This window comes from Carettochelys insculpta, chromosome 3 (assembly GCF_033958435.1).
Source record: "Carettochelys insculpta isolate YL-2023 chromosome 3, ASM3395843v1, whole genome shotgun sequence".
Taxonomy (NCBI): Eukaryota; Metazoa; Chordata; order Testudines; family Carettochelyidae; genus Carettochelys; species Carettochelys insculpta.
Window position 1 is genome coordinate 57,760,546 of NC_134139.1, and position 9,451 is coordinate 57,769,996.

At 42.5% G+C, this 9,451-nt stretch overlaps 1 long non-coding RNA gene across 1 annotated transcript; it reads right to left on the minus strand.

Annotated features, from left to right (window-relative positions):
- Positions 1-4,772: 4,772 nt before the first annotated feature.
- Positions 4,773-7,764, minus strand: LOC142010762 (uncharacterized). Its single transcript, XR_012644875.1, has 3 exons — positions 7,726-7,764; positions 5,231-5,287; positions 4,773-4,897 (listed from the first exon to the last, which is right to left on the minus strand). It is a non-coding gene; the product is annotated as an uncharacterized LOC142010762 (long non-coding RNA).
- Between the last annotated feature and the right edge of the window lie 1,687 nt (positions 7,765-9,451).

Genomic DNA, 9,451 nt, shown 5'->3' on the forward strand with positions numbered 1-9,451 from the left:
TGTATTTGCTCTCCACTCACCTTCTCCTGGAAAGACTTTAAGGGGGTCAGTAAGTCCAGGCAGCCTTTGTAGGAAATAAGTGAGGTTCTTATTCTTTTCTACTCCCCTTTGGGAATTCAGAATCCCCAAAACAAATTTTTACAGCGAGATTACACCACTGTTTTTCAGTTTTTGCCTCAGTGGTAATGGGCTAGTCATTGATTGTATTGAAAGCAATCAGCTTAACTGCCACAGGTCACAATATGGCTCCTATAAATCAGAAAACAAAATGAATTTCCTTCTTCTCACTCTTAAGTAATAATTAAGGTTGGAACTAAAACCAGAATTCCAGAATCTGACATCCCATACAATGAAGTCTTGAGATCAAGCACCAATTTTTACAGCTAGTGTCCATATATTCCTACACACTTTCAAAAGTATTGGCTTCTGGCAACTTTGCAGCAGTTTCTCCTTTCTTTGTAAATTTCATACCAGTATATAGTGGCTTCAGCAAGAGTTTTTCATTTCAGTTATAATAAAAGAGGAGATAGAAATGAAAGACAACTGCTTTCAGGGAGTGAAGTTCACAATGTACACTTACCTCTCCCCTAGCCAGCAGCAGATGCTTGAACTGTTTTAGTTCTTTTACTACTCTGTTCAACACAGCCCATGTTGATATTGTGGATTCCCTTTCTTGGTTTCTCCTTTTTTCCTTTTGTTCGTCTGCTGCACATTCAAGGAGAATGCAGTAATCATTCCCTGAAGATACCCCAGCAGCAGTGCTCTTCAATAACAGGATTTTTCATTCGAAAGTTAAGACTATGTTAATCCCATGGTAGATTTCATCATTTTGCCATGTGCTACCTAAGAGATTTTGAACTGTGAATTATAAAGACAGAACAAGAGAGACCACCATCATTCTTTTCCTGGTTACCTTGAGCCAGATTTGAGGGCAACAGCAGGAAATATGTGCTACAGAAGCTAACAGCATCATTTACCAGATGAGATGCTACTTTGTATGGGTAATTGCTTCATTAGTTGCCCTCAATCAAGTTGTTTACACAAAAATAAAGCAGACTGCTCACTTAAAAATCATTGTTGTCGGTGCAGATAGGAAGGTCATTTTGTTTCCAGAGCTCTAATGGGAATTTTCCTTAGCCAATCAAGAAGTGGACCTCAGTTTCATTTCTCTTGTTTCAGCAGTTGTCTCCATTGCATGCAGTAATTTCTTCATGCAGTTTTTTCAACCTGACATAAGAGCAATAGGTAATTCAAATATCCGTATTGTCCCTGCACCCTATAATGGCATTACAATGACAATTTTATTGCACTCATAAAATTTTTGCAGCTTTCCTGTGACACATTGTAATTTTACCAACAGTTGTAAAAGATCTTCAATTATATTTATATAAAATTGAGATGAATAGGTTTTCATATTAATGCATTTCTCATGGGGTAAAAGGGATTTTTCCCCCTTTCCTTTTGCCAAGTGAGTTAAAAAAAAGTGAGTTAATTCAACTATTTGTAAATTCACATTAGAAACATTTCATAGTAATAAAATTTATGAATTTAGTTTCCAAAGGATACTGCCAGAGACATTTCTGATTATTACATCAATACTTAAATATAATGATTGTTTGCTTTTAAAAATGTCTGTAAAGTTCAACTCCTGAGACTGGGTCAGTATTTGGTAAGCCTTTTTTGATGCAAGCTTGGCTGTGTCTACACTAGCCCCCTTCTTCGAAGCGGGCAAGGTAATCAGCCTGAGCGGAGAATACTAATGAAGTGCTTCGATGAATACGCAGCACCTCATTAGGCTAATTCTCCCTGTGGCAACTTCAAAGTTGCAAACCTTGAAGCACTGGCATGCCGTGTAGCCACGCGCACTTTGAAGTACCCACTCGACTTTGAAGTGACCTCATTCCCCTTTGGGCTACACTGCATGCTGGCACTTAGAAGTTTGCAACTTTGAAGTTGCCACAGGGAGAATTAGCCTAATGAGGTGCAGTGTATACATTGCAGCACTTTATTCGGATTCTCCGCTCAGGCTGATTACTATGCCCCCTTCGAAGAAGGGGCTAGTGCAGACACAGCCAAGCAGTTCTGCCTTTGCAGGTTTCTGATGGTTTTAAAAAAATTATTTCCGGTAAATGGATGAAGTAGTTAACTGAAGGAATTTGGATTTTTTGTGAACACTGTTACCAGTGTGAAACTCTCTGTTGGCTTGATCAGTTATCTTCATAACAAGTCTGAGCAGACTTGGCATGCAGCGAGATCCTATGAACTGAAGTGGGAAGAGAGTTTGAGTTGGCCAGAGACCACACAGCTGTGATTTAATAAAAAAAAAAAAAGGCTTCAAAGGAAGGGTAGATTCTGCTCTTACCATCCATGATACTAAGAAATACTGGGAGGGGGCGGGGGTGCAGCTGGAAAAAAGAGAAAAGAACATCCTTCTTTTTATTACACTTAAACACAGCATAGCTTCACCCGGGGGCTGGGGGTAGTTTGGGCTAGGACTTCACTGAAGCCGCAAATATAAAATAGGGACTATATTTGTACTTTACATCTGCTAGTCCTCTGCATTTCTGGCTCATCAAATATATGGGCAATCCACCTGCACAACACTAATGAATTTATCATTCTGAGCAGAGTAAATGAATATAGGCTTGAGTACATGAACTCTGACAAGAAGTTTTAGCCAAGATAAGCCTGGATCCTACTGACAAATCTACACTTTGGAAGGTTTTGGGGCTTTAGGACAGATGTGCTGTTAAAGTCTTTTGCACTTTCTTTGTTCACAATAACATTTACTTAGCTAGCTGCAGCTCTTGATTTTGTTTTGATAATTTTTCTTTTGAATAATAATTTCAGATTATTTAGCTAATGTGCTTCTTTCTCTTTTTTTCTCTTTCATAGAATGAAAAAAAAAATCAAGCTACAGGTCTCTTGAGGTTTATGCAGTGCCTGAGAGAAAAAAATATCATCATTGCACTTGAAATAATATTCCTTGAGTGAAAAACAAACAACTGAAATCACATATCTGGAATGAATGTGCTTTAATTAATGGAGTCCAAAGTATTATTAACAAACAGTTACTCAGAAATATGATAGCTTTTCATTTTACACCAGTATCCTATTAGATCCACAGAGTAAACCATCCTCTTTTATTCAACTAATGTCCCTAAATGATACATATCTGCCCAAAAAGAAGTGTGTGTTGTGAAGAGATCTGGAGAGTGGGTGGCAGAAAACAAGCTGTGAACACAAGCAGACTTTTAAGTAGAATTCTTGTACATACTATATAGAACAGAAGATCATCCATCACAGTTATTGAAACTGTGACCAACAAGCCATAAAGCTGACAAGAAAGGGTAGGAAATATGACTTGTTAGGTAGGAGTAGACCAAAGAGGGAATTGTAAAAGGAAAATTTCATGATGAATTAGTTTGTATTTTTTGTTTTCATTTTTGACACATGGAAGGAAATGCTATATGTTTTTTTAAGGAAGTGCAAATTTCTCCACTTCATCCATTTTAAATCCTCACCCTTAGGCCTTTTGTACTGAAGCATAAAGTTTGGAAACCTTAAATGGTCATAATGTTTCCCTGTAGAATTTGGCCTCAGAAACTTACTCACAGTTCAGTAGGGCTCAAAAGGAAAACCATTTTACAGCACTTTTGGCAGCATCCATTTAAAAGGGAATTCATATGGAGCATCAATTTATTCTCATGGCTTCTTTACCATATTTGATGAAATATAAGATGCAATTGGAACAAGCGGCTGAAGAAAAAAGGCCATAAACTTTGAAAAGGTGTTGTAAAACACACAGTGTGTTAACGTGAAACAAGTTACAGACTTAAAAGAATTTAAAATGGTTTGCTCATATAATAATAATACAAGAAGCTTGCAGGGTGCAGATGTTTGCTGGCAAATCTGGTATTTTAATACATGTTCCCCTTCAATGAAATTGCAAGATTCAGATCTGGATGTTAATAACTCAGTGACACTGGAAAGCCAAGCTGGAGGAAAGCTAGTAAAAAGGGGAAAATTAATCAAAAATAGAAAGTTCGGCAACAGGCATTTAAATGACACTCCAATTTTTCATGCATGGAAAAGGCGTTAAGTTTGCGAGTTAGTCAGACAACTAGCAACCTTGCTTTCCCACACCTTACTCAATGGGTCCTGTCCCATGACTCAGATGGGTATTCCTGTTGACATTAGTGAACTGGAAAAATGATAAGCATTGGTAGAGAAGGGATACATACTTTATGGGTCCACCTAAACCTTACTCAGGTGATTTCTCCTTGAGACATATGTTTGCAGCCCACCTGCTGATTAAGCCTGCTGTAAATTAGGATTGCTCCAGAGCTGCTCTAATTTATGCCATGGGCCACATCAACCTCCAGTCAACCCAGAAACTGGTCAGTGGCAAAGTCTTTGGTCTTCTCTATCTAGGCCATGCATCCTGTGTGCTGCAGCCTCCAAATCTGTCCTCTTATACACGTTTTAGAGAGGTCAGGAAAGTTTTCCTCCTGGTAAAAAAAAGTTCCTTTTTGCTGACAATACCCACATGCATTAGCAGTCTATGTATTAGGGCTGTCCAGGTTCTGCAACATCCTCATTGACACCTACTGGTTTGGGACTCTTGGGTTTGGCACTGTCTGTGATGCAGTATCGTTGAGACCCTGTAGGCGCTCCAGGGTTGGAGCACTCAAGGGGGAAAACACGGCACAGCAGGACCATATATGTTGCTAGAGTGGAGCCCCAGAAACTCACAGCAAGGATCCCAACAGCAAGAAGTCCAATGGCCAGGCACAGAGCCCATTGGGGGCCAGCATCCAGGAGAAGATTCCAGGCAGGAGCAGGGTCCAAAGGCCAGGAGCCCAGTGGCACGTGGCTCAGTCCTGGGAGTGGAGCCCTGCATGGGAGCCAGAGGTTGAAAGTGGACCCCAGCCGGGACAGGTAGCGGGGCGGGAGGGAGAGTGGGTAGAAGTGTGTCTGGGGTTGGGAGTGGAGCCCAAACAGAGTCATCAGCTGACAGCAGGGAGTGGAGCCTAACTGGGGCTTGCAGCAGGGAGGGGACCCCAGCAGCCTCCCAGGAGCAGAGCCCATCAGTAGAGGGGCTGGCACTGAAACAGGGAAGAACTAGTAGGAGAAGCAGAAGTGGGTGGCAACCTGGACTGCTGCAACCGTGAGATGGTGGATTTCAGGATCCTACAAAAGGAAGAAAAGTGAGCAGTAATATACAGACCTGTGATTTCAGAAGAGCAGACTCCAACTCCCTGAGAGAACTGATGGGTAGGATGCCCTGGGAAACAAAGATGGAGGGGAAAAAAGTTCAAGAGAGCTGGCAGTATTTTAAAGAAATCGTACTGAAGGCACAGGAACAATCAGCCCACTGCATAGTACGAAATGCAAATATGGTAGGCAACCAGCTTGGCTTAACTGGGAAATCCTTGGTCAGCTTAAGCTCAAAAAGGGTGCGTATAAGAAATGGAAATGTGGACAGTTGATTAAGGAGGAGTATAAATATACAGCTGCAGAATGCCGGGGAGTAATCAGGAAAGCGAAAGCACAATTGGAACTGCAGCTGGCCAGGGATGTGAAGGGTAACAAGAAGGGTTTCTACAATCATGTTAACAATGAGAGGGTTATCAGGGAAGGTGTGGGGCCATTACTGGATGAGAGAGGTAACCTAGTGACAGATGATGTAAGAAAACCTGAAGTACTCACTGCTATTTTTGCCTCAGTCTTCACGAACAAGGACAGATTCTACACTACGGTGCTAGACAATGCAGTATGGGAAGGTGGAGGAGAGCCATTGGTGGGGAAGGAACAAGTTAAGAGCTACCTAGAAAAACTAGATGTACATAAATCCATAGATCTGGATTAACTGCACCCAAGAGTACTGAGGGAATTAGCAGATGTCATTGCTGAGCCTTTGGCCATTTTCTTTGAAGACTCTTGGAGATCAGGAGAAATCCCAAATGACTGGAAAAAGGCAAACGTAGTGCCCATCTTTAAAAAAGGAAAGAAGGACAATCCAGGGAACTACAGACCGGTCAGCCTTACCTCAGTCCCTGGAAAAATAATGGAGGGGGTGCTCTCGGAATCCATTTTGGAGCACTTGGAAGAGGGGAAAGTGATCAAAAGTAGACAACATGGATTCACCAAGGGCAAGTCATGTCTGACCAATCTGATTAACTTCTATGATGAAGTAACAGTATCTGTGGACATGGTGAAGTCAGTGGATGATACCTTGACTTCAGCAAAGCTTTTGATACAGTCTCCCACAACATTCTTGCCCATAAGTTGAGGAAGTATGGATTGGATCCATGGACTATAAGATGAATAGAAAGCTAGCTTGACAGTCTGTCCAAACGGGTAGTGATCAATGGGTCAATATCTGGATGGCGGCTGGTTTCAAGCAGAGTGCCCAAGGCTCGGTTTTGGGGCCGGTGTTGTTCAATATCTTTATTAATGACCTGGATGAAGGACTGGATTGCACCCTCAGCAAGTTTGCAGACAACACTAAGCTAGGGGGAGAGGTAGATACATTGGAGGGTAGAGAGAGGATGCAGAGTGATTTGGATAAATTGGAGGATTGGGCCAAAATAAATTTGATGAGGTTCAACAAGGAGAAGTGTAGAGTCCTGCACCTGGGGCGGAAGAATCCCAAACATTGTTACAGGCTGGGGACTCACTGGTTAAGCAGCAGTACAGCAGAAAGGGACCTAGGGGTTATGGTGGATGAAAGGCTGGATATGAGTGAACAGTGTGCCCTTGTAGACAAGAAGGCTAACGACATATTTGGGTGCATTAGGAGGAGCACTGCGAGCAGATCTAGAGAAGTTGTTCCCCTGTATTCGGCACTGGTGAGGCCACATCTGGAATATTGAGTCTAGTTTTGGGCCCCCAGGTATAAAAAGTACACGTATGTGCTGGAGCAGGTTCAGCGGAGGGCAACAAAAATGACCAAGGGGCTGGAGAACATGACCTGTGAGGAGAGGCTGAGGGATTTGGGCTTGCTTAGCTTACAGAAGAGAAGACCAAGGGGTGGTTTAATAGCAACTTTCAACTTCCTGATGGGGAGCTCTAAAGAGGATGGAGAGAAATTGATCTCAGTGGTGGCAGATGGCAGAACAAGGAGCAATGGTCTGAAGTTACAGAAGAAGAAGAGTAGGTTGGTTATTAGGAAAACCTACTTCACCCAGAGGGTGGTGATGCACTGGAATGTGTTGCCTAGAGAAGTAGTAGATTCTCCATCCCTAGAGGTTTTTAAGTCCCGGCTTAACAAGGTCCTGGGTGGGAAGACTTAGATGGGGTAGATCCTGCTTGAAGTGGGGGGCTGGATGAGATGACCTCCTAAGGTCTCTGCGAGCCCCACGATTCTATGTCCCCTGGTCATGCAAACTACCTGGTTCAGGACCACTCAGGTCCCAAGGATGCTAGAACAAGGAGGTCCAAACTGTAGATGGAGCCAGAGATGGTAGAACGTGGTTGGACACATATGCTACATATCTAATATATAAAGCACAAATAAGAATTAATATCCCATGTCATTGTACTGTTTCTGGGATTTTAAAAGTTCTAAATAGTCAAATATGGAGGGGAAAATCTGTCTTAAACCCCTTAATGCCCTAATCCTCACCTCTAAAACTGCATTGTTCCACCAACAGCAAGGAAACTGCCAATTTACATCGCCCGAGGATCTGCCCTCAGTTCCTGCATCCCCTCAGACCATACCTGTTGCCTTGAAAACGTCTTGCCAAGGAGAACCGAAGCAAGTTGCTAGGATTTCTTTAACTTGTGTGCATCCTGCTACTAAGCACATCAGTCTAAGAATAGTGTTGACTTACAATTGGCAAGGTTTCCAATAGGAGTTGCACACAGCGTAATTGGCAGCATCCTTTTCCCAGGGATGTCAGATTAGAACAGAAAGGTAATATTTATGTAGCAGCTTCCTGAGAAACATGGGCTTGTCCTTGCATTTGTGTATGATAAGCTGTCAGATAGGCGCACACGAGGCAAAGCAGTCATCCTTCAGTAACCAGCAAAGTGAAGTTGCTTGTGCTTTTAAGGGCTGTTCTCTGTACATCCCACATGGTGCATTGCTGGAAATATCATTCATCTGATTGGAACTTCTCTGTGAGCAGAGAAGGGAGAATATATTCCTTCATTGCTGCCAAAACTTTACTCAGCCAAAGCATACTGTGTGCATAAAATAGAGTGCATTGTAGTGCAACTGTGGCTTTCTGCCCTCATGCAGCCCGCACGCCCCCATGTGACTTGTTCTTTAAAGTGGAAGTGCAACTCATGGGCCACGTCTACAGTATCAAGTTCTTTTGGAAAATCAGGCCCTTCTTCCAAAAGAACTCATGGAGCATCTACACACAAAGGCCGTTTCTACACATGCCACTTTCTCTGAAAGGGGCATGCTAATAAACGGCCTGAAAAATGCTAATGAGGCATGGATGTAAATTCCCAGTGCCTCATTAGCATACATCCCCTGGGAAGGAAGAAGGGGCTTCCAGAAGGAGGACTTCCTTCCGGGAGGTCCCCCAGGGGCCACGCCTCTGCAAGCGATTTTGGAGTCTGGAAGAGCTTCTTCCAAACTCCAAATCTTGTGACCATATGCTAATGAGGTGCCGGGAATTTACATCCATGCCTCATTAGCATTTTCAGGCCATTTATTATTATTGGCATGTGTAGAAATGGCCGAAATGTGCTCCTTCGATCGGAAATTGAAAGAACACAGCTCTTCTTCCAGAAGTCATCTTCCACTCCTGGATCAGGAAGAGCGCCTCCTTTCAAAAGCTTCTTTCAAAAAAAAAGTGTGCAGATGCTCCGTGGGCCCTTTTTCTGAAAGAACAGTTCTCCTGGAGATGGATTTTTCAATTCCTGGCCCATTCTTTCAAAAGAGCAGGGGCTGTGTGGACGCTCTCTATTGAAAGAGCAGAACAATCTTTCACTACACTTTTTTGTGTGTGGATGTGCTCTTTTGAAAACAGTGTTTTTCAGACGAGATCTTCCAGAAGACCTTCTTTGAAAGACTGCTGTAGTGTAGTTGTAGCAGTGGTGATTACAGCTTCAAACTCCCCATTGCACCCTCATTATCCTAACTCATTGAGCTGTAGCGGTAGGTCGCAACCTTTCCTGCCAACTCTACCCCTTTCAGAAGTCTGACTTGGCTGGCATACCGCCAAGTTTCACCTCACTTTAAAACCACTTGCCTACAAAATCAGACACAAAAACACAAAAGTGTCCTAGCGCACTATTACTAATTGTTTACTTTCTCTTGTGTACCTTATAAATCTAAAATAAATCGTGCAAGTTGCAAAACACTACAATAGTCTATGCAACAGTATAAACGTCATTGTGTGCATGACATTTTATTTGGTACAGGTTAAATCACTTTAATCTGGAACACTCTCATCAAGCAACATCAATAATTGGGCATGATTTTAGTTAG